The following is a 21,890-nucleotide window of genomic DNA, read 5'->3' on the forward strand; positions in this document are numbered from 1 at the left end:
GGGGCGGGGGCCGGGGCCGCTTCTCCGGGCCTGCCGGCCACCAGGGCCGGGGTCCTGTGCTCGGCGGGCGGCGTGGGGGCAAGGGGGGGCCTTGCTGGGGCTAAGGGGCCGTGCCCACTCCATGGTGGCTCCCAGTGGCTTCGGGCCAGCTGCTGCCCGGCCGGAGGGCCGGCCCGGCCGTGGCCGGGCTGCGCCTAACTCCGCGTGGGCGGGCAGGGGGGGATGCCCAAGGGACCGCGGCCGCCGGGCCCTGAAGCCTCCGGGGCCGCGTCCCTGTGAGCGTCGAGCGGGATCTGCGGCGGGGCGCCAAGCGCCGACGGGCCTGGAGCGTCCCGCCCGCCCTGGGCTGCGAGGTGGCCCACCACTCCGCCACCCCCGGGTCCCCGAGGCCTCCTGTCGCCTGCCTGGGCGGGCGGCAGGGCCCTGCCGGAGAGGGCTGGCCGCCGGCATGGCGGTAAGGCGCAGGCGCCAGCGAAGCTGGGCCTCAAGAGGCACCGCGCGGGCCCCTCCTGCGTCTACGGCCATACCACCCTGAACGCGCCCGATCTCGTCTGATCTCGGAAGCTAAGCAGGGTCGGGCCTGGTTAGTACTTGGATGGGAGACCGCCTGGGAATACCGGGTGCTGTAGGCTTTTTGCCTCCCGCTCCGCCTTCTCCTTTAGTCGCCCGCCGCCTCCGCCCCCGCCCCCGCCCCCGCCCCCGCCGGGCACCGCTGCAGGCCCCACCTCCTCCGGCCCCTCCCACCACAGCGCGCCAGAGGGGGCGCTCTCCGCCTGCCTGGCCGGCCAGGCGGCCAGAAGGCGGCCCTGGAAGGCAGCCGCATCCCAGCCGCTCCCGGGGTGGCTGGCCTGAACCCAGACTCCGCCTCAGGCCCGGGTGCCGGCCGTGCGGCCCGCGAGCCCCTTGACCTGCACCTGGCCGCCCCCACCAGCGCCCAGCCCCGGCGCAGCCACCTATCTGCCGGTGTGTCTCTCCACAGCTCCCTCCGGAAAAAGCCCCCCCTCCGCCGTTTCGCCACGGCCGGGGGCGGGAGCGGGGGCGGGGGCCGGGGCCGGTGCTCCGGGCCGGCCGGCCACAAGGCGCCGGGTCCTGTGCTCGGCGGGTGGCGTGGGGGCAAGGGTGGCCTTGCTGGGGCTAAGGGGCCGTGCCGACTCAATGGTGGCTCCCAGTGGGTTAAGGGCCGACTGCCGTCGGGCAGGAGGGCCGGCCCGGGCTGCGGCTGGGCTGCGCCTAGCGCCGCGTGGGCGGGCAGAGGGGAGGCCCAAGGGACCGCGGGCCCCGGGCCCTGAAGCCTCCGGGGCCACGTCCCTGTGAGCGACGTGCGGGATCTGGGGCGGGGCGCCAAGCGCCGAACGGTTTGGTGGGTCCCGCCCGCCCTGGGCTGGGAGGTCGCCGAACCCTCCGCCACCCCCCTGGTACCCGAGGCCGCCGTTGCCCTGCCTGGGCGGGCGGCGGGGCCCTGCCGGGGCGGGCTGGCCGCCGGGCTGGCGGGGAGGCGCAAGCGCCAGCGAAGCTGGGCCTCAAGAGGCACTCCGCGGGCCCCTTTTAACGTCTACGGCCATACCACCCTGAACGCGCCCGATCTCGTCTGATCTCGGAAGCTAAGCAGGGTCGGGCCTGGTTAGTACTTGGATGGGAGACCGCCTGGGAATACCGGGTGCTGTAGGCTTTTTGCCTCCCGCTCCGCCTTCTCCTTTAGTCGCCCGCGGCCTAGGCCGAGGCCGAGGCCAAGGCCGAGGCCGCTGCCTCCGCCCCCGCCCCCGCCCCCGCCGGGCAGCGCTGCAGGCCCCACCTCCTCCGGCCCCTCCCACCACAGCGCGCCAGAGGGGGCGCTCCGCGCCGGCCTGGCCGGCCAGGCGGCCAGAAGGCGGCCCTGGAAGGCAGCCGCCACCCCAGCCGCTCCCGTGGTGGCTGGCCCGGACCCAGACTCCGCCGCAGGCCGGGGTGCCGTCCGTGCGGCCCACGAAGCCCTCGACCTGCACTTGGCCGCCCCCACCGGAGCCCAGCCGCGCCGCAGCCCCCTGTCTGCCCGTGTGTCTCTCCACAGCTCCCTCCGGAAAAAGCCCACCCTTTGCCACTTCGCCACGGCCGAGAGTGGGAGCGGGGTCGTGGGCTGGGACCGGTTCGCTGGGCTGGCTAGACACCAGGCGCCGGGAACTTTGCTCGGCAGTTGGCGTGGGGGCAAGGGTGGCGTTGCTGTGTCTAAGGGGCCGTGCCGGCTCAATGGTGGCTCCCAGTGGCTTCGGGCCAACTGCCGTTGGGCAGGCGGGCCGGCCAGGCCGTGGCTGGGCTGCGCCTAGCACTGTGTGGATTGACAGGGTGGGGAATGCACAAGGGACCGAGGGCCACAGGCCCTTAAGCCTCCGGGGCCAAGTCCTGTGAGCGTTGAGCGGCTCTGGGGCGGAGGGCCAAGCGCCTACAGGCCTGGAGGGTCCCGCCTGACCTGAGCTGCGAAGTCGCCCACAACTCCACCACCCCCGGGCCCTCGAGGCCTCCTGTCGCTTGCCTGGGCGGACGGCAGGGCCGCGCCGGAGAGGGTTGGCTGCCGGGCTGGCGGTAAGTCGCCAGCACCAGCGAAGCTAAGCCTCAAGAGGCACACCGTGGCCCCCGCTGCATTCTACGGCCACACCTCCCTGAACGCACCACACCTCGTCTGATCTCGGAAGCTAATCAGGGTCTGGCCTGTTTCGTACCTGGATGGGAGACCACATGGGAATACCGAGTGCTGTAGGCTTTTTTGCCTCCCGCTCCGCCTTGACATTTAGTGGCCCGCGGCCGAGGCCGCCTCCGCCCCCGCTGAGCACCGCTGCAGGCCTCACCTCCTCACGTCCCTCCCAACACAGCGCGCCGGAGGGATCGCTCCCCGCCGAGCTGGCTGGACATGCGGCCAGAATGCGGCCCTGGAAGGCAGCCGCCACCCCAGCCGCTCCCGTGGTGGCTGGCCCGGACCCAGACTCCGCCGCAGGCCGGGGTGCCGTCCGTGCGGCCCGCGAGGCCCTCGACCTGCACTTGGCCGCCCCCACCGGAGCCCAGCCGCGCCGCAGCCCCCTGTCTGCCCGTGTGTCTCTCCACAGCTCCCTCCGGAAAAAGCCCCCCCTCCGCCGTTTCGCCACGGCCGGGGGCGGGAGCGGGGGCGGGGGCCGGGGCCGCTTCTCCGGGCCTGCCGGCCACCAGGGCCGGGGTCCTGTGCTCGGCGGGCGGCGTGGGGGCAAGGGGGGGCCTTGCTGGGGCTAAGGGGCCGTGCCCACTCCATGGTGGCTCCCAGTGGCTTCGGGCCAGCTGCTGCCCGGCCGGAGGGCCGGCCCGGCCGTGGCCGGGCTGCGCCTAACTCCGCGTGGGCGGGCAGGGGGGGATGCCCAAGGGACCGCGGCCGCCGGGCCCTGAAGCCTCCGGGGCCGCGTCCCTGTGAGCGTCGAGCGGGATCTGCGGCGGGGCGCCAAGCGCCGACGGGCCTGGAGCGTCCCGCCCGCCCTGGGCTGCGAGGTGGCCCACCACTCCGCCACCCCCGGGTCCCCGAGGCCTCCTGTCGCCTGCCTGGGCGGGCGGCAGGGCCCTGCCGGAGAGGGCTGGCCGCCGGCATGGCGGTAAGGCGCAGGCGCCAGCGAAGCTGGGCCTCAAGAGGCACCGCGCGGGCCCCTCCTGCGTCTACGGCCATACCACCCTGAACGCGCCCGATCTCGTCTGATCTCGGAAGCTAAGCAGGGTCGGGCCTGGTTAGTACTTGGATGGGAGACCGCCTGGGAATACCGGGTGCTGTAGTGCCTCCCGCTCCGCCTTCTCCTTTAGTCGCCCGCCGCCTCCGCCCCCGCCCCCGCCCCCGCCCCCGCCGGGCACCGCTGCAGGCCCCACCTCCTCCGGCCCCTCCCACCACAGCGCGCCAGAGGGGGCGCTCTCCGCCTGCCTGGCCGGCCAGGCGGCCAGAAGGCGGCCCTGGAAGGCAGCCGCATCCCAGCCGCTCCCGGGGTGGCTGGCCTGAACCCAGACTCCGCCTCAGGCCCGGGTGCCGGCCGTGCGGCCCGCGAGCCCCTTGACCTGCACCTGGCCGCCCCCACCAGCGCCCAGCCCCGGCGCAGCCACCTATCTGCCGGTGTGTCTCTCCACAGCTCCCTCCGGAAAAAGCCCCCCCTCCGCCGTTTCGCCACGGCCGGGGGCGGGAGCGGGGGCGGGGGCCGGGGCCGGTGCTCCGGGCCGGCCGGCCACAAGGCGCCGGGTCCTGTGCTCGGCGGGTGGCGTGGGGGCAAGGGTGGCCTTGCTGGGGCTAAGGGGCCGTGCCGACTCAATGGTGGCTCCCAGTGGGTTAAGGGCCGACTGCCGTCGGGCAGGAGGGCCGGCCCGGGCTGCGGCTGGGCTGCGCCTAGCGCCGCGTGGGCGGGCAGAGGGGAGGCCCAAGGGACCGCGGGCCCCGGGCCCTGAAGCCTCCGGGGCCACGTCCCTGTGAGCGACGTGCGGGATCTGGGGCGGGGCGCCAAGCGCCGAACGGTTTGGTGGGTCCCGCCCGCCCTGGGCTGGGAGGTCGCCGAACCCTCCGCCACCCCCCTGGTACCCGAGGCCGCCGTTGCCCTGCCTGGGCGGGCGGCGGGGCCCTGCCGGGGCGGGCTGGCCGCCGGGCTGGCGGGGAGGCGCAAGCGCCAGCGAAGCTGGGCCTCAAGAGGCACTCCGCGGGCCCCTTTTAACGTCTACGGCCATACCACCCTGAACGCGCCCGATCTCGTCTGATCTCGGAAGCTAAGCAGGGTCGGGCCTGGTTAGTACTTGGATGGGAGACCGCCTGGGAATACCGGGTGCTGTAGGCTTTTTGCCTCCCGCTCCGCCTTCTCCTTTAGTCGCCCGCGGCCTAGGCCGAGGCCGAGGCCAAGGCCGAGGCCGCTGCCTCCGCCCCCGCCCCCGCCCCCGCCCCCGCCGGGCAGCGCTGCAGGCCCCACCTCCTCCGGCCCCTCCCACCACAGCGCGCCAGAGGGGGCGCTCCGCGCCGGCCTGGCCGGCCAGGCGGCCAGAAGGCGGCCCTGGAAGGCAGCCGCCACCCCAGCCGCTCCCGTGGTGGCTGGCCCGGACCCAGACTCCGCCGCAGGCCGGGGTGCCGTCCGTGCGGCCCACGAAGCCCTCGACCTGCACTTGGCCGCCCCCACCGGAGCCCAGCCGCGCCGCAGCCCCCTGTCTGCCCGTGTGTCTCTCCACAGCTCCCTCCGGAAAAAGCCCACCCTTTGCCACTTCGCCACGGCCGAGAGTGGGAGCGGGGTCGTGGGCTGGGACCGGTTCGCTGGGCTGGCTAGACACCAGGCGCCGGGAACTTTGCTCGGCAGTTGGCGTGGGGGCAAGGGTGGCGTTGCTGTGTCTAAGGGGCCGTGCCGGCTCAATGGTGGCTCCCAGTGGCTTCGGGCCAACTGCCGTTGGGCAGGCGGGCCGGCCAGGCCGTGGCTGGGCTGCGCCTAGCACTGTGTGGATTGACAGGGTGGGGAATGCACAAGGGACCGAGGGCCACAGGCCCTTAAGCCTCCGGGGCCAAGTCCTGTGAGCGTTGAGCGGCTCTGGGGCGGAGGGCCAAGCGCCTACAGGCCTGGAGGGTCCCGCCTGACCTGAGCTGCGAAGTCGCCCACAACTCCACCACCCCCGGGCCCTCGAGGCCTCCTGTCGCTTGCCTGGGCGGACGGCAGGGCCGCGCCGGAGAGGGTTGGCTGCCGGGCTGGCGGTAAGTCGCCAGCACCAGCGAAGCTAAGCCTCAAGAGGCACACCGTGGCCCCCGCTGCATTCTACGGCCACACCTCCCTGAACGCACCACACCTCGTCTGATCTCGGAAGCTAATCAGGGTCTGGCCTGTTTCGTACCTGGATGGGAGACCACATGGGAATACCGAGTGCTGTAGGCTTTTTTGCCTCCCGCTCCGCCTTGACATTTAGTGGCCCGCGGCCGAGGCCGCCTCCGCCCCCGCTGAGCACCGCTGCAGGCCTCACCTCCTCACGTCCCTCCCAACACAGCGCGCCGGAGGGATCGCTCCCCGCCGAGCTGGCTGGACATGCGGCCAGAATGCGGCCCTGGAAGGCAGCCGCCACCCCAGCCGCTCCCGTGGTGGCTGGCCCGGACCCAGACTCCGCCGCAGGCCGGGGTGCCGTCCGTGCGGCCCGCGAGGCCCTCGACCTGCACTTGGCCGCCCCCACCGGAGCCCAGCCGCGCCGCAGCCCCCTGTCTGCCCGTGTGTCTCTCCACAGCTCCCTCCGGAAAAAGCCCCCCCTCCGCCGTTTCGCCACGGCCGGGGGCGGGAGCGGGGGCGGGGGCCGGGGCCGCTTCTCCGGGCCTGCCGGCCACCAGGGCCGGGGTCCTGTGCTCGGCGGGCGGCGTGGGGGCAAGGGGGGGCCTTGCTGGGGCTAAGGGGCCGTGCCCACTCCATGGTGGCTCCCAGTGGCTTCGGGCCAGCTGCTGCCCGGCCGGAGGGCCGGCCCGGCCGTGGCCGGGCTGCGCCTAACTCCGCGTGGGCGGGCAGGGGGGGATGCCCAAGGGACCGCGGCCGCCGGGCCCTGAAGCCTCCGGGGCCGCGTCCCTGTGAGCGTCGAGCGGGATCTGCGGCGGGGCGCCAAGCGCCGACGGGCCTGGAGCGTCCCGCCCGCCCTGGGCTGCGAGGTGGCCCACCACTCCGCCACCCCCGGGTCCCCGAGGCCTCCTGTCGCCTGCCTGGGCGGGCGGCAGGGCCCTGCCGGAGAGGGCTGGCCGCCGGCATGGCGGTAAGGCGCAGGCGCCAGCGAAGCTGGGCCTCAAGAGGCACCGCGCGGGCCCCTCCTGCGTCTACGGCCATACCACCCTGAACGCGCCCGATCTCGTCTGATCTCGGAAGCTAAGCAGGGTCGGGCCTGGTTAGTACTTGGATGGGAGACCGCCTGGGAATACCGGGTGCTGTAGGCTTTTTGCCTCCCGCTCCGCCTTCTCCTTTAGTCGCCCGCCGCCTCCGCCCCCGCCCCCGCCCCCGCCCCCGCCGGGCACCGCTGCAGGCCCCACCTCCTCCGGCCCCTCCCACCACAGCGCGCCAGAGGGGGCGCTCTCCGCCTGCCTGGCCGGCCAGGCGGCCAGAAGGCGGCCCTGGAAGGCAGCCGCATCCCAGCCGCTCCCGGGGTGGCTGGCCTGAACCCAGACTCCGCCTCAGGCCCGGGTGCCGGCCGTGCGGCCCGCGAGCCCCTTGACCTGCACCTGGCCGCCCCCACCAGCGCCCAGCCCCGGCGCAGCCACCTATCTGCCGGTGTGTCTCTCCACAGCTCCCTCCGGAAAAAGCCCCCCCTCCGCCGTTTCGCCACGGCCGGGGGCGGGAGCGGGGGCGGGGGCCGGGGCCGGTGCTCCGGGCCGGCCGGCCACAAGGCGCCGGGTCCTGTGCTCGGCGGGTGGCGTGGGGGCAAGGGTGGCCTTGCTGGGGCTAAGGGGCCGTGCCGACTCAATGGTGGCTCCCAGTGGGTTAAGGGCCGACTGCCGTCGGGCAGGAGGGCCGGCCCGGGCTGCGGCTGGGCTGCGCCTAGCGCCGCGTGGGCGGGCAGAGGGGAGGCCCAAGGGACCGCGGGCCCCGGGCCCTGAAGCCTCCGGGGCCACGTCCCTGTGAGCGACGTGCGGGATCTGGGGCGGGGCGCCAAGCGCCGAACGGTTTGGTGGGTCCCGCCCGCCCTGGGCTGGGAGGTCGCCGAACCCTCCGCCACCCCCCTGGTACCCGAGGCCGCCGTTGCCCTGCCTGGGCGGGCGGCGGGGCCCTGCCGGGGCGGGCTGGCCGCCGGGCTGGCGGGGAGGCGCAAGCGCCAGCGAAGCTGGGCCTCAAGAGGCACTCCGCGGGCCCCTTTTAACGTCTACGGCCATACCACCCTGAACGCGCCCGATCTCGTCTGATCTCGGAAGCTAAGCAGGGTCGGGCCTGGTTAGTACTTGGATGGGAGACCGCCTGGGAATACCGGGTGCTGTAGGCTTTTTGCCTCCCGCTCCGCCTTCTCCTTTAGTCGCCCGCGGCCTAGGCCGAGGCCGAGGCCAAGGCCGAGGCCGCTGCCTCCGCCCCCGCCCCCGCCCCCGCCGGGCAGCGCTGCAGGCCCCACCTCCTCCGGCCCCTCCCACCACAGCGCGCCAGAGGGGGCGCTCCGCGCCGGCCTGGCCGGCCAGGCGGCCAGAAGGCGGCCCTGGAAGGCAGCCGCCACCCCAGCCGCTCCCGTGGTGGCTGGCCCGGACCCAGACTCCGCCGCAGGCCGGGGTGCCGTCCGTGCGGCCCACGAAGCCCTCGACCTGCACTTGGCCGCCCCCACCGGAGCCCAGCCGCGCCGCAGCCCCCTGTCTGCCCGTGTGTCTCTCCACAGCTCCCTCCGGAAAAAGCCCACCCTTTGCCACTTCGCCACGGCCGAGAGTGGGAGCGGGGTCGTGGGCTGGGACCGGTTCGCTGGGCTGGCTAGACACCAGGCGCCGGGAACTTTGCTCGGCAGTTGGCGTGGGGGCAAGGGTGGCGTTGCTGTGTCTAAGGGGCCGTGCCGGCTCAATGGTGGCTCCCAGTGGCTTCGGGCCAACTGCCGTTGGGCAGGCGGGCCGGCCAGGCCGTGGCTGGGCTGCGCCTAGCACTGTGTGGATTGACAGGGTGGGGAATGCACAAGGGACCGAGGGCCACAGGCCCTTAAGCCTCCGGGGCCAAGTCCTGTGAGCGTTGAGCGGCTCTGGGGCGGAGGGCCAAGCGCCTACAGGCCTGGAGGGTCCCGCCTGACCTGAGCTGCGAAGTCGCCCACAACTCCACCACCCCCGGGCCCTCGAGGCCTCCTGTCGCTTGCCTGGGCGGACGGCAGGGCCGCGCCGGAGAGGGTTGGCTGCCGGGCTGGCGGTAAGTCGCCAGCACCAGCGAAGCTAAGCCTCAAGAGGCACACCGTGGCCCCCGCTGCATTCTACGGCCACACCTCCCTGAACGCACCACACCTCGTCTGATCTCGGAAGCTAATCAGGGTCTGGCCTGTTTCGTACCTGGATGGGAGACCACATGGGAATACCGAGTGCTGTAGGCTTTTTTGCCTCCCGCTCCGCCTTGACATTTAGTGGCCCGCGGCCGAGGCCGCCTCCGCCCCCGCTGAGCACCGCTGCAGGCCTCACCTCCTCACGTCCCTCCCAACACAGCGCGCCGGAGGGATCGCTCCCCGCCGAGCTGGCTGGACATGCGGCCAGAATGCGGCCCTGGAAGGCAGCCGCCACCCCAGCCGCTCCCGTGGTGGCTGGCCCGGACCCAGACTCCGCCGCAGGCCGGGGTGCCGTCCGTGCGGCCCGCGAGGCCCTCGACCTGCACTTGGCCGCCCCCACCGGAGCCCAGCCGCGCCGCAGCCCCCTGTCTGCCCGTGTGTCTCTCCACAGCTCCCTCCGGAAAAAGCCCCCCCTCCGCCGTTTCGCCACGGCCGGGGGCGGGAGCGGGGGCGGGGGCCGGGGCCGCTTCTCCGGGCCTGCCGGCCACCAGGGCCGGGGTCCTGTGCTCGGCGGGCGGCGTGGGGGCAAGGGGGGGCCTTGCTGGGGCTAAGGGGCCGTGCCCACTCCATGGTGGCTCCCAGTGGCTTCGGGCCAGCTGCTGCCCGGCCGGAGGGCCGGCCCGGCCGTGGCCGGGCTGCGCCTAACTCCGCGTGGGCGGGCAGGGGGGGATGCCCAAGGGACCGCGGCCGCCGGGCCCTGAAGCCTCCGGGGCCGCGTCCCTGTGAGCGTCGAGCGGGATCTGCGGCGGGGCGCCAAGCGCCGACGGGCCTGGAGCGTCCCGCCCGCCCTGGGCTGCGAGGTGGCCCACCACTCCGCCACCCCCGGGTCCCCGAGGCCTCCTGTCGCCTGCCTGGGCGGGCGGCAGGGCCCTGCCGGAGAGGGCTGGCCGCCGGCATGGCGGTAAGGCGCAGGCGCCAGCGAAGCTGGGCCTCAAGAGGCACCGCGCGGGCCCCTCCTGCGTCTACGGCCATACCACCCTGAACGCGCCCGATCTCGTCTGATCTCGGAAGCTAAGCAGGGTCGGGCCTGGTTAGTACTTGGATGGGAGACCGCCTGGGAATACCGGGTGCTGTAGGCTTTTTGCCTCCCGCTCCGCCTTCTCCTTTAGTCGCCCGCCGCCTCCGCCCCCGCCCCCGCCCCCGCCCCCGCCGGGCACCGCTGCAGGCCCCACCTCCTCCGGCCCCTCCCACCACAGCGCGCCAGAGGGGGCGCTCTCCGCCTGCCTGGCCGGCCAGGCGGCCAGAAGGCGGCCCTGGAAGGCAGCCGCATCCCAGCCGCTCCCGGGGTGGCTGGCCTGAACCCAGACTCCGCCTCAGGCCCGGGTGCCGGCCGTGCGGCCCGCGAGCCCCTTGACCTGCACCTGGCCGCCCCCACCAGCGCCCAGCCCCGGCGCAGCCACCTATCTGCCGGTGTGTCTCTCCACAGCTCCCTCCGGAAAAAGCCCCCCCTCCGCCGTTTCGCCACGGCCGGGGGCGGGAGCGGGGGCGGGGGCCGGGGCCGGTGCTCCGGGCCGGCCGGCCACAAGGCGCCGGGTCCTGTGCTCGGCGGGTGGCGTGGGGGCAAGGGTGGCCTTGCTGGGGCTAAGGGGCCGTGCCGACTCAATGGTGGCTCCCAGTGGGTTAAGGGCCGACTGCCGTCGGGCAGGAGGGCCGGCCCGGGCTGCGGCTGGGCTGCGCCTAGCGCCGCGTGGGCGGGCAGAGGGGAGGCCCAAGGGACCGCGGGCCCCGGGCCCTGAAGCCTCCGGGGCCACGTCCCTGTGAGCGACGTGCGGGATCTGGGGCGGGGCGCCAAGCGCCGAACGGTTTGGTGGGTCCCGCCCGCCCTGGGCTGGGAGGTCGCCGAACCCTCCGCCACCCCCCTGGTACCCGAGGCCGCCGTTGCCCTGCCTGGGCGGGCGGCGGGGCCCTGCCGGGGCGGGCTGGCCGCCGGGCTGGCGGGGAGGCGCAAGCGCCAGCGAAGCTGGGCCTCAAGAGGCACTCCGCGGGCCCCTTTTAACGTCTACGGCCATACCACCCTGAACGCGCCCGATCTCGTCTGATCTCGGAAGCTAAGCAGGGTCGGGCCTGGTTAGTACTTGGATGGGAGACCGCCTGGGAATACCGGGTGCTGTAGGCTTTTTGCCTCCCGCTCCGCCTTCTCCTTTAGTCGCCCGCGGCCTAGGCCGAGGCCGAGGCCAAGGCCGAGGCCGCTGCCTCCGCCCCCGCCCCCGCCCCCGCCCCCGCCGGGCAGCGCTGCAGGCCCCACCTCCTCCGGCCCCTCCCACCACAGCGCGCCAGAGGGGGCGCTCCGCGCCGGCCTGGCCGGCCAGGCGGCCAGAAGGCGGCCCTGGAAGGCAGCCGCCACCCCAGCCGCTCCCGTGGTGGCTGGCCCGGACCCAGACTCCGCCGCAGGCCGGGGTGCCGTCCGTGCGGCCCACGAAGCCCTCGACCTGCACTTGGCCGCCCCCACCGGAGCCCAGCCGCGCCGCAGCCCCCTGTCTGCCCGTGTGTCTCTCCACAGCTCCCTCCGGAAAAAGCCCACCCTTTGCCACTTCGCCACGGCCGAGAGTGGGAGCGGGGTCGTGGGCTGGGACCGGTTCGCTGGGCTGGCTAGACACCAGGCGCCGGGAACTTTGCTCGGCAGTTGGCGTGGGGGCAAGGGTGGCGTTGCTGTGTCTAAGGGGCCGTGCCGGCTCAATGGTGGCTCCCAGTGGCTTCGGGCCAACTGCCGTTGGGCAGGCGGGCCGGCCAGGCCGTGGCTGGGCTGCGCCTAGCACTGTGTGGATTGACAGGGTGGGGAATGCACAAGGGACCGAGGGCCACAGGCCCTTAAGCCTCCGGGGCCAAGTCCTGTGAGCGTTGAGCGGCTCTGGGGCGGAGGGCCAAGCGCCTACAGGCCTGGAGGGTCCCGCCTGACCTGAGCTGCGAAGTCGCCCACAACTCCACCACCCCCGGGCCCTCGAGGCCTCCTGTCGCTTGCCTGGGCGGACGGCAGGGCCGCGCCGGAGAGGGTTGGCTGCCGGGCTGGCGGTAAGTCGCCAGCACCAGCGAAGCTAAGCCTCAAGAGGCACACCGTGGCCCCCGCTGCATTCTACGGCCACACCTCCCTGAACGCACCACACCTCGTCTGATCTCGGAAGCTAATCAGGGTCTGGCCTGTTTCGTACCTGGATGGGAGACCACATGGGAATACCGAGTGCTGTAGGCTTTTTTGCCTCCCGCTCCGCCTTGACATTTAGTGGCCCGCGGCCGAGGCCGCCTCCGCCCCCGCTGAGCACCGCTGCAGGCCTCACCTCCTCACGTCCCTCCCAACACAGCGCGCCGGAGGGATCGCTCCCCGCCGAGCTGGCTGGACATGCGGCCAGAATGCGGCCCTGGAAGGCAGCCGCCACCCCAGCCGCTCCCGTGGTGGCTGGCCCGGACCCAGACTCCGCCGCAGGCCGGGGTGCCGTCCGTGCGGCCCGCGAGGCCCTCGACCTGCACTTGGCCGCCCCCACCGGAGCCCAGCCGCGCCGCAGCCCCCTGTCTGCCCGTGTGTCTCTCCACAGCTCCCTCCGGAAAAAGCCCCCCCTCCGCCGTTTCGCCACGGCCGGGGGCGGGAGCGGGGGCGGGGGCCGGGGCCGCTTCTCCGGGCCTGCCGGCCACCAGGGCCGGGGTCCTGTGCTCGGCGGGCGGCGTGGGGGCAAGGGGGGGCCTTGCTGGGGCTAAGGGGCCGTGCCCACTCCATGGTGGCTCCCAGTGGCTTCGGGCCAGCTGCTGCCCGGCCGGAGGGCCGGCCCGGCCGTGGCCGGGCTGCGCCTAACTCCGCGTGGGCGGGCAGGGGGGGATGCCCAAGGGACCGCGGCCGCCGGGCCCTGAAGCCTCCGGGGCCGCGTCCCTGTGAGCGTCGAGCGGGATCTGCGGCGGGGCGCCAAGCGCCGACGGGCCTGGAGCGTCCCGCCCGCCCTGGGCTGCGAGGTGGCCCACCACTCCGCCACCCCCGGGTCCCCGAGGCCTCCTGTCGCCTGCCTGGGCGGGCGGCAGGGCCCTGCCGGAGAGGGCTGGCCGCCGGCATGGCGGTAAGGCGCAGGCGCCAGCGAAGCTGGGCCTCAAGAGGCACCGCGCGGGCCCCTCCTGCGTCTACGGCCATACCACCCTGAACGCGCCCGATCTCGTCTGATCTCGGAAGCTAAGCAGGGTCGGGCCTGGTTAGTACTTGGATGGGAGACCGCCTGGGAATACCGGGTGCTGTAGGCTTTTTGCCTCCCGCTCCGCCTTCTCCTTTAGTCGCCCGCCGCCTCCGCCCCCGCCCCCGCCCCCGCCCCCGCCGGGCACCGCTGCAGGCCCCACCTCCTCCGGCCCCTCCCACCACAGCGCGCCAGAGGGGGCGCTCTCCGCCTGCCTGGCCGGCCAGGCGGCCAGAAGGCGGCCCTGGAAGGCAGCCGCATCCCAGCCGCTCCCGGGGTGGCTGGCCTGAACCCAGACTCCGCCTCAGGCCCGGGTGCCGGCCGTGCGGCCCGCGAGCCCCTTGACCTGCACCTGGCCGCCCCCACCAGCGCCCAGCCCCGGCGCAGCCACCTATCTGCCGGTGTGTCTCTCCACAGCTCCCTCCGGAAAAAGCCCCCCCTCCGCCGTTTCGCCACGGCCGGGGGCGGGAGCGGGGGCGGGGGCCGGGGCCGGTGCTCCGGGCCGGCCGGCCACAAGGCGCCGGGTCCTGTGCTCGGCGGGTGGCGTGGGGGCAAGGGTGGCCTTGCTGGGGCTAAGGGGCCGTGCCGACTCAATGGTGGCTCCCAGTGGGTTAAGGGCCGACTGCCGTCGGGCAGGAGGGCCGGCCCGGGCTGCGGCTGGGCTGCGCCTAGCGCCGCGTGGGCGGGCAGAGGGGAGGCCCAAGGGACCGCGGGCCCCGGGCCCTGAAGCCTCCGGGGCCACGTCCCTGTGAGCGACGTGCGGGATCTGGGGCGGGGCGCCAAGCGCCGAACGGTTTGGTGGGTCCCGCCCGCCCTGGGCTGGGAGGTCGCCGAACCCTCCGCCACCCCCCTGGTACCCGAGGCCGCCGTTGCCCTGCCTGGGCGGGCGGCGGGGCCCTGCCGGGGCGGGCTGGCCGCCGGGCTGGCGGGGAGGCGCAAGCGCCAGCGAAGCTGGGCCTCAAGAGGCACTCCGCGGGCCCCTTTTAACGTCTACGGCCATACCACCCTGAACGCGCCCGATCTCGTCTGATCTCGGAAGCTAAGCAGGGTCGGGCCTGGTTAGTACTTGGATGGGAGACCGCCTGGGAATACCGGGTGCTGTAGGCTTTTTGCCTCCCGCTCCGCCTTCTCCTTTAGTCGCCCGCGGCCTAGGCCGAGGCCGAGGCCAAGGCCGAGGCCGCTGCCTCCGCCCCCGCCCCCGCCCCCGCCCCCGCCGGGCAGCGCTGCAGGCCCCACCTCCTCCGGCCCCTCCCACCACAGCGCGCCAGAGGGGGCGCTCCGCGCCGGCCTGGCCGGCCAGGCGGCCAGAAGGCGGCCCTGGAAGGCAGCCGCCACCCCAGCCGCTCCCGTGGTGGCTGGCCCGGACCCAGACTCCGCCGCAGGCCGGGGTGCCGTCCGTGCGGCCCACGAAGCCCTCGACCTGCACTTGGCCGCCCCCACCGGAGCCCAGCCGCGCCGCAGCCCCCTGTCTGCCCGTGTGTCTCTCCACAGCTCCCTCCGGAAAAAGCCCACCCTTTGCCACTTCGCCACGGCCGAGAGTGGGAGCGGGGTCGTGGGCTGGGACCGGTTCGCTGGGCTGGCTAGACACCAGGCGCCGGGAACTTTGCTCGGCAGTTGGCGTGGGGGCAAGGGTGGCGTTGCTGTGTCTAAGGGGCCGTGCCGGCTCAATGGTGGCTCCCAGTGGCTTCGGGCCAACTGCCGTTGGGCAGGCGGGCCGGCCAGGCCGTGGCTGGGCTGCGCCTAGCACTGTGTGGATTGACAGGATGGGGAATGCACAAGGGACCGAGGGCCACAGGCCCTTAAGCCTCCAGGGCCAAGTCCTGTGAGCGTTGAGCGGCTCTGGGGCGGAGGGCCAAGCGCCTACAGGCCTGGAGGGTCCCGCCTGACCTGAGCTGCGAAGTCGCCCACAACTCCACCACCCCCGGGCCCTCGAGGCCTCCTGTCGCTTGCCTGGGCGGACGGCAGGGCCGCGCCGGAGAGGGTTGGCTGCCGGGCTGGCGGTAAGTCGCCAGCACCAGCGAAGCTAAGCCTCAAGAGGCACACCGTGGCCCCCGCTGCATTCTACGGCCACACCTCCCTGAACGCACCACACCTCGTCTGATCTCGGAAGCTAATCAGGGTCTGGCCTGTTTCGTACCTGGATGGGAGACCACATGGGAATACCGAGTGCTGTAGGCTTTTTTGCCTCCCGCTCCGCCTTGACATTTAGTGGCCCGCGGCCGAGGCCGCCTCCGCCCCCGCTGAGCACCGCTGCAGGCCTCACCTCCTCACGTCCCTCCCAACACAGCGCGCCGGAGGGATCGCTCCCCGCCGAGCTGGCTGGACATGCGGCCAGAATGCGGCCCTGGAAGGCAGCCGCCACCCCAGCCGCTCCCGTGGTGGCTGGCCCGGACCCAGACTCCGCCGCAGGCCGGGGTGCCGTCCGTGCGGCCCGCGAGGCCCTCGACCTGCACTTGGCCGCCCCCACCGGAGCCCAGCCGCGCCGCAGCCCCCTGTCTGCCCGTGTGTCTCTCCACAGCTCCCTCCGGAAAAAGCCCCCCCCTCCGCCGTTTCGCCACGGCCGGGGGCGGGAGCGGGGGCGGGGGCCGGGGCCGGTGCTCCGGGCCGGCCGGCCACAAGGCGCCGGGTCCTGTGCTCGGCGGGTGGCGTGGGGGCAAGGGTGGCCTTGCTGGGGCTAAGGGGCCGTGCCGACTCAATGGTGGCTCCCAGTGGGTTAAGGGCCGACTGCCGTCGGGCAGGAGGGCCGGCCCGGGCTGCGGCTGGGCTGCGCCTAGCGCCGCGTGGGCGGGCAGAGGGGAGGCCCAAGGGACCGCGGGCCCCGGGCCCTGAAGCCTCCGGGGCCACGTCCCTGTGAGCGACGTGCGGGATCTGGGGCGGGGCGCCAAGCGCCGAACGGTTTGGTGGGTCCCGCCCGCCCTGGGCTGGGAGGTCGCCGAACCCTCCGCCACCCCCCTGGTACCCGAGGCCGCCGTTGCCCTGCCTGGGCGGGCGGCGGGGCCCTGCCGGGGCGGGCTGGCCGCCGGGCTGGCGGGGAGGCGCAAGCGCCAGCGAAGCTGGGCCTCAAGAGGCACTCCGCGGGCCCCTTTTAACGTCTACGGCCATACCACCCTGAACGCGCCCGATCTCGTCTGATCTCGGAAGCTAAGCAGGGTCGGGCCTGGTTAGTACTTGGATGGGAGACCGCCTGGGAATACCGGGTGCTGTAGGCTTTTTGCCTCCCGCTCCGCCTTCTCCTTTAGTCGCCCGCGGCCTAGGCCGAGGCCGAGGCCAAGGCCGAGGCCGCTGCCTCCGCCCCCGCCCCCGCCCCCGCCGGGCAGCGCTGCAGGCCCCACCTCCTCCGGCCCCTCCCACCACAGCGCGCCAGAGGGGGCGCTCCGCGCCGGCCTGGCCGGCCAGGCGGCCAGAAGGCGGCCCTGGAAGGCAGCCGCCACCCCAGCCGCTCCCGTGGTGGCTGGCCCGGACCCAGACTCCGCCGCAGGCCGGGGTGCCGTCCGTGCGGCCCACGAAGCCCTCGACCTGCACTTGGCCGCCCCCACCGGAGCCCAGCCGCGCCGCAGCCCCCTGTCTGCCCGTGTGTCTCTCCACAGCTCCCTCCGGAAAAAGCCCACCCTTTGCCACTTCGCCACGGCCGAGAGTGGGAGCGGGGTCGTGGGCTGGGACCGGTTCGCTGGGCTGGCTAGACACCAGGCGCCGGGAACTTTGCTCGGCAGTTGGCGTGGGGGCAAGGGTGGCGTTGCTGTGTCTAAGGGGCCGTGCCGGCTCAATGGTGGCTCCCAGTGGCTTCGGGCCAACTGCCGTTGGGCAGGCGGGCCGGCCAGGCCGTGGCTGGGCTGCGCCTAGCACTGTGTGGATTGACAGGGTGGGGAATGCACAAGGGACCGAGGGCCACAGGCCCTTAAGCCTCCGGGGCCAAGTCCTGTGAGCGTTGAGCGGCTCTGGGGCGGAGGGCCAAGCGCCTACAGGCCTGGAGGGTCCCGCCTGACCTGAGCTGCGAAGTCGCCCACAACTCCACCACCCCCGGGCCCTCGAGGCCTCCTGTCGCTTGCCTGGGCGGACGGCAGGGCCGCGCCGGAGAGGGTTGGCTGCCGGGCTGGCGGTAAGTCGCCAGCACCAGCGAAGCTAAGCCTCAAGAGGCACACCGTGGCCCCCGCTGCATTCTACGGCCACACCTCCCTGAACGCACCACACCTCGTCTGATCTCGGAAGCTAATCAGGGTCTGGCCTGTTTCGTACCTGGATGGGAGACCACATGGGAATACCGAGTGCTGTAGGCTTTTTTGCCTCCCGCTCCGCCTTGACATTTAGTGGCCCGCGGCCGAGGCCGCCTCCGCCCCCGCTGAGCACCGCTGCAGGCCTCACCTCCTCACGTCCCTCCCAACACAGCGCGCCGGAGGGATCGCTCCCCGCCGAGCTGGCTGGACATGCGGCCAGAATGCGGCCCTGGAAGGCAGCCGCCACCCCAGCCGCTCCCGTGGTGGCTGGCCCGGACCCAGACTCCGCCGCAGGCCGGGGTGCCGTCCGTGCGGCCCGCGAGGCCCTCGACCTGCACTTGGCCGCCCCCACCGGAGCCCAGCCGCGCCGCAGCCCCCTGTCTGCCCGTGTGTCTCTCCACAGCTCCCTCCGGAAAAAGCCCCCCCTCCGCCGTTTCGCCACGGCCGGGGGCGGGAGCGGGGGCGGGGGCCGGGGCCGCTTCTCCGGGCCTGCCGGCCACCAGGGCCGGGGTCCTGTGCTCGGCGGGCGGCGTGGGGGCAAGGGGGGGCCTTGCTGGGGCTAAGGGGCCGTGCCCACTCCATGGTGGCTCCCAGTGGCTTCGGGCCAGCTGCTGCCCGGCCGGAGGGCCGGCCCGGCCGTGGCCGGGCTGCGCCTAACTCCGCGTGGGCGGGCAGGGGGGGATGCCCAAGGGACCGCGGCCGCCGGGCCCTGAAGCCTCCGGGGCCGCGTCCCTGTGAGCGTCGAGCGGGATCTGCGGCGGGGCGCCAAGCGCCGACGGGCCTGGAGCGTCCCGCCCGCCCTGGGCTGCGAGGTGGCCCACCACTCCGCCACCCCCGGGTCCCCGAGGCCTCCTGTCGCCTGCCTGGGCGGGCGGCAGGGCCCTGCCGGAGAGGGCTGGCCGCCGGCATGGCGGTAAGGCGCAGGCGCCAGCGAAGCTGGGCCTCAAGAGGCACCGCGCGGGCCCCTCCTGCGTCTACGGCCATACCACCCTGAACGCGCCCGATCTCGTCTGATCTCGGAAGCTAAGCAGGGTCGGGCCTGGTTAGTACTTGGATGGGAGACCGCCTGGGAATACCGGGTGCTGTAGGCTTTTTGCCTCCCGCTCCGCCTTCTCCTTTAGTCGCCCGCCGCCTCCGCCCCCGCCCCCGCCCCCGCCCCCGCCGGGCACCGCTGCAGGCCCCACCTCCTCCGGCCCCTCCCACCACAGCGCGCCAGAGGGGGCGCTCTCCGCCTGCCTGGCCGGCCAGGCGGCCAGAAGGCGGCCCTGGAAGGCAGCCGCATCCCAGCCGCTCCCGGGGTGGCTGGCCTGAACCCAGACTCCGCCTCAGGCCCGGGTGCCGGCCGTGCGGCCCGCGAGCCCCTTGACCTGCACCTGGCCGCCCCCACCAGCGCCCAGCCCCGGCGCAGCCACCTATCTGCCGGTGTGTCTCTCCACAGCTCCCTCCGGAAAAAGCCCCCCCTCCGCCGTTTCGCCACGGCCGGGGGCGGGAGCGGGGGCGGGGGCCGGGGCCGGTGCTCCGGGCCGGCCGGCCACAAGGCGCCGGGTCCTGTGCTCGGCGGGTGGCGTGGGGGCAAGGGTGGCCTTGCTGGGGCTAAGGGGCCGTGCCGACTCAATGGTGGCTCCCAGTGGGTTAAGGGCCGACTGCCGTCGGGCAGGAGGGCCGGCCCGGGCTGCGGCTGGGCTGCGCCTAGCGCCGCGTGGGCGGGCAGAGGGGAGGCCCAAGGGACCGCGGGCCCCGGGCCCTGAAGCCTCCGGGGCCACGTCCCTGTGAGCGACGTGCGGGATCTGGGGCGGGGCGCCAAGCGCCGAACGGTTTGGTGGGTCCCGCCCGCCCTGGGCTGGGAGGTCGCCGAACCCTCCGCCACCCCCCTGGTACCCGAGGCCGCCGTTGCCCTGCCTGGGCGGGCGGCGGGGCCCTGCCGGGGCGGGCTGGCCGCCGGGCTGGCGGGGAGGCGCAAGCGCCAGCGAAGCTGGGCCTCAAGAGGCACTCCGCGGGCCCCTTTTAACGTCTACGGCCATACCACCCTGAACGCGCCCGATCTCGTCTGATCTCGGAAGCTAAGCAGGGTCGGGCCTGGTTAGTACTTGGATGGGAGACCGCCTGGGAATACCGGGTGCTGTAGGCTTTTTGCCTCCCGCTCCGCCTTCTCCTTTAGTCGCCCGCGGCCTAGGCCGAGGCCGAGGCCAAGGCCGAGGCCGCTGCCTCCGCCCCCGCCCCCGCCCCCGCCGGGCAGCGCTGCAGGCCCCACCTCCTCCGGCCCCTCCCACCACAGCGCGCCAGAGGGGGCGCTCCGCGCCGGCCTGGCCGGCCAGGCGGCCAGAAGGCGGCCCTGGAAGGCAGCCGCCACCCCAGCCGCTCCCGTGGTGGCTGGCCCGGACCCAGACTCCGCCGCAGGCCGGGGTGCCGTCCGTGCGGCCCACGAAGCCCTCGACCTGCACTTGGCCGCCCCCACCGGAGCCCAGCCGCGCCGCAGCCCCCTGTCTGCCCGTGTGTCTCTCCACAGCTCCCTCCGGAAAAAGCCCACCCTTTGCCACTTCGCCACGGCCGAGAGTGGGAGCGGGGTCGTGGGCTGGGACCGGTTCGCTGGGCTGGCTAGACACCAGGCGCCGGGAACTTTGCTCGGCAGTTGGCGTGGGGGCAAGGGTGGCGTTGCTGTGTCTAAGGGGCCGTGCCGGCTCAATGGTGGCTCCCAGTGGCTTCGGGCCAACTGCCGTTGGGCAGGCGGGCCGGCCAGGCCGTGGCTGGGCTGCGCCTAGCACTGTGTGGATTGACAGGGTGGGGAATGCACAAGGGACCGAGGGCCACAGGCCCTTAAGCCTCCGGGGCCAAGTCCTGTGAGCGTTGAGCGGCTCTGGGGCGGAGGGCCAAGCGCCTACAGGCCTGGAGGGTCCCGCCTGACCTGAGCTGCGAAGTCGCCCACAACTCCACCACCCCCGGGCCCTCGAGGCCTCCTGTCGCTTGCCTGGGCGGACGGCAGGGCCGCGCCGGAGAGGGTTGGCTGCCGGGCTGGCGGTAAGTCGCCAGCACCAGCGAAGCTAAGCCTCAAGAGGCACACCGTGGCCCCCGCTGCATTCTACGGCCACACCTCCCTGAACGCACCACACCTCGTCTGATCTCGGAAGCTAATCAGGGTCTGGCCTGTTTCGTACCTGGATGGGAGACCACATGGGAATACCGAGTGCTGTAGGCTTTTTTGCCTCCCGCTCCGCCTTGACATTTAGTGGCCCGCGGCCGAGGCCGCCTCCGCCCCCGCTGAGCACCGCTGCAGGCCTCACCTCCTCACGTCCCTCCCAACACAGCGCGCCGGAGGGATCGCTCCCCGCCGAGCTGGCTGGACATGCGGCCAGAATGCGGCCCTGGAAGGCAGCCGCCACCCCAGCCGCTCCCGTGGTGGCTGGCCCGGACCCAGACTCCGCCGCAGGCCGGGGTGCCGTCCGTGCGGCCCGCGAGGCCCTCGACCTGCACTTGGCCGCCCCCACCGGAGCCCAGCCGCGCCGCAGCCCCCTGTCTGCCCGTGTGTCTCTCCACAGCTCCCTCCGGAAAAAGCCCCCCCTCCGCCGTTTCGCCACGGCCGGGGGCGGGAGCGGGGGCGGGGGCCGGGGCCGCTTCTCCGGGCCTGCCGGCCACCAGGGCCGGGGTCCTGTGCTCGGCGGGCGGCGTGGGGGCAAGGGGGGGCCTTGCTGGGGCTAAGGGGCCGTGCCCACTCCATGGTGGCTCCCAGTGGCTTCGGGCCAGCTGCTGCCCGGCCGGAGGGCCGGCCCGGCCGTGGCCGGGCTGCGCCTAACTCCGCGTGGGCGGGCAGGGGGGGATGCCCAAGGGACCGCGGCCGCCGGGCCCTGAAGCCTCCGGGGCCGCGTCCCTGTGAGCGTCGAGCGGGATCTGCGGCGGGGCGCCAAGCGCCGACGGGCCTGGAGCGTCCCGCCCGCCCTGGGCTGCGAGGTGGCCCACCACTCCGCCACCCCCGGGTCCCCGAGGCCTCCTGTCGCCTGCCTGGGCGGGCGGCAGGGCCCTGCCGGAGAGGGCTGGCCGCCGGCATGGCGGTAAGGCGCAGGCGCCAGCGAAGCTGGGCCTCAAGAGGCACCGCGCGGGCCCCTCCTGCGTCTACGGCCATACCACCCTGAACGCGCCCGATCTCGTCTGATCTCGGAAGCTAAGCAGGGTCGGGCCTGGTTAGTACTTGGATGGGAGACCGCCTGGGAATACCGGGTGCTGTAGGCTTTTTGCCTCCCGCTCCGCCTTCTCCTTTAGTCGCCCGCCGCCTCCGCCCCCGCCCCCGCCCCCGCCCCCGCCGGGCACCGCTGCAGGCCCCACCTCCTCCGGCCCCTCCCACCACAGCGCGCCAGAGGGGGCGCTCTCCGCCTGCCTGGCCGGCCAGGCGGCCAGAAGGCGGCCCTGGAAGGCAGCCGCATCCCAGCCGCTCCCGGGGTGGCTGGCCTGAACCCAGACTCCGCCTCAGGCCCGGGTGCCGGCCGTGCGGCCCGCGAGCCCCTTGACCTGCACCTGGCCGCCCCCACCAGCGCCCAGCCCCGGCGCAGCCACCTATCTGCCGGTGTGTCTCTCCACAGCTCCCTCCGGAAAAAGCCCCCCC

At 74.3% G+C, this 21,890-nt stretch overlaps 14 non-coding genes and 7 pseudogenes across 14 annotated transcripts; all 21 read left to right on the forward strand.

Annotated features, from left to right (window-relative positions):
- Window positions 1-513: 513 nt before the first annotated feature.
- On the forward strand, window positions 514-632 carry LOC133102355 (5S ribosomal RNA). The gene has a single exon (XR_009702922.1). It is a non-coding gene; the product is annotated as a 5S ribosomal RNA (ribosomal RNA).
- Window positions 633-1,550: 918 nt separating this feature from the next.
- On the forward strand, window positions 1,551-1,669 carry LOC133102359 (5S ribosomal RNA). The gene has a single exon (XR_009702923.1). It is a non-coding gene; the product is annotated as a 5S ribosomal RNA (ribosomal RNA).
- A 946-nt stretch (window positions 1,670-2,615) lies between these two features.
- LOC133077397 (5S ribosomal RNA) lies at window positions 2,616-2,734 on the forward strand (annotated as a pseudogene).
- A 909-nt stretch (window positions 2,735-3,643) lies between these two features.
- On the forward strand, window positions 3,644-3,762 carry LOC133104521 (5S ribosomal RNA). Its single transcript, XR_009703601.1, has one exon. It is a non-coding gene; the product is annotated as a 5S ribosomal RNA (ribosomal RNA).
- A 912-nt stretch (window positions 3,763-4,674) lies between these two features.
- Window positions 4,675-4,793, forward strand: LOC133102364 (5S ribosomal RNA). The gene has a single exon (XR_009702926.1). It is a non-coding gene; the product is annotated as a 5S ribosomal RNA (ribosomal RNA).
- Window positions 4,794-5,745: 952 nt separating this feature from the next.
- LOC133077401 (5S ribosomal RNA) lies at window positions 5,746-5,864 on the forward strand (annotated as a pseudogene).
- A 909-nt stretch (window positions 5,865-6,773) lies between these two features.
- On the forward strand, window positions 6,774-6,892 carry LOC133102371 (5S ribosomal RNA). Its single transcript, XR_009702929.1, has one exon. It is a non-coding gene; the product is annotated as a 5S ribosomal RNA (ribosomal RNA).
- A 918-nt stretch (window positions 6,893-7,810) lies between these two features.
- On the forward strand, window positions 7,811-7,929 carry LOC133102377 (5S ribosomal RNA). Its single transcript, XR_009702935.1, has one exon. It is a non-coding gene; the product is annotated as a 5S ribosomal RNA (ribosomal RNA).
- Window positions 7,930-8,875: 946 nt separating this feature from the next.
- On the forward strand, window positions 8,876-8,994 carry LOC133077405 (5S ribosomal RNA; annotated as a pseudogene).
- A 909-nt stretch (window positions 8,995-9,903) lies between these two features.
- On the forward strand, window positions 9,904-10,022 carry LOC133102387 (5S ribosomal RNA). The gene has a single exon (XR_009702939.1). It is a non-coding gene; the product is annotated as a 5S ribosomal RNA (ribosomal RNA).
- Window positions 10,023-10,940: 918 nt separating this feature from the next.
- Window positions 10,941-11,059, forward strand: LOC133102393 (5S ribosomal RNA). The gene has a single exon (XR_009702940.1). It is a non-coding gene; the product is annotated as a 5S ribosomal RNA (ribosomal RNA).
- Window positions 11,060-12,011: 952 nt separating this feature from the next.
- LOC133077409 (5S ribosomal RNA) lies at window positions 12,012-12,130 on the forward strand (annotated as a pseudogene).
- Window positions 12,131-13,039: 909 nt separating this feature from the next.
- On the forward strand, window positions 13,040-13,158 carry LOC133102400 (5S ribosomal RNA). The gene has a single exon (XR_009702941.1). It is a non-coding gene; the product is annotated as a 5S ribosomal RNA (ribosomal RNA).
- Window positions 13,159-14,076: 918 nt separating this feature from the next.
- Window positions 14,077-14,195, forward strand: LOC133102404 (5S ribosomal RNA). The gene has a single exon (XR_009702942.1). It is a non-coding gene; the product is annotated as a 5S ribosomal RNA (ribosomal RNA).
- Window positions 14,196-15,147: 952 nt separating this feature from the next.
- On the forward strand, window positions 15,148-15,266 carry LOC133077412 (5S ribosomal RNA; annotated as a pseudogene).
- A 912-nt stretch (window positions 15,267-16,178) lies between these two features.
- On the forward strand, window positions 16,179-16,297 carry LOC133102411 (5S ribosomal RNA). The gene has a single exon (XR_009702945.1). It is a non-coding gene; the product is annotated as a 5S ribosomal RNA (ribosomal RNA).
- A 946-nt stretch (window positions 16,298-17,243) lies between these two features.
- LOC133077415 (5S ribosomal RNA) lies at window positions 17,244-17,362 on the forward strand (annotated as a pseudogene).
- A 909-nt stretch (window positions 17,363-18,271) lies between these two features.
- LOC133102418 (5S ribosomal RNA) lies at window positions 18,272-18,390 on the forward strand. The gene has a single exon (XR_009702946.1). It is a non-coding gene; the product is annotated as a 5S ribosomal RNA (ribosomal RNA).
- Window positions 18,391-19,308: 918 nt separating this feature from the next.
- On the forward strand, window positions 19,309-19,427 carry LOC133102424 (5S ribosomal RNA). The gene has a single exon (XR_009702947.1). It is a non-coding gene; the product is annotated as a 5S ribosomal RNA (ribosomal RNA).
- Window positions 19,428-20,373: 946 nt separating this feature from the next.
- Window positions 20,374-20,492, forward strand: LOC133077420 (5S ribosomal RNA; annotated as a pseudogene).
- Window positions 20,493-21,401: 909 nt separating this feature from the next.
- On the forward strand, window positions 21,402-21,520 carry LOC133102429 (5S ribosomal RNA). Its single transcript, XR_009702948.1, has one exon. It is a non-coding gene; the product is annotated as a 5S ribosomal RNA (ribosomal RNA).
- The last annotated feature ends 370 nt before the right edge of the window (window positions 21,521-21,890 follow it).

Source organism: Eubalaena glacialis, chromosome 1 (genome assembly GCF_028564815.1).
Source record: "Eubalaena glacialis isolate mEubGla1 chromosome 1, mEubGla1.1.hap2.+ XY, whole genome shotgun sequence".
NCBI classification, from domain to species: Eukaryota; Metazoa; Chordata; class Mammalia; order Artiodactyla; family Balaenidae; genus Eubalaena; species Eubalaena glacialis.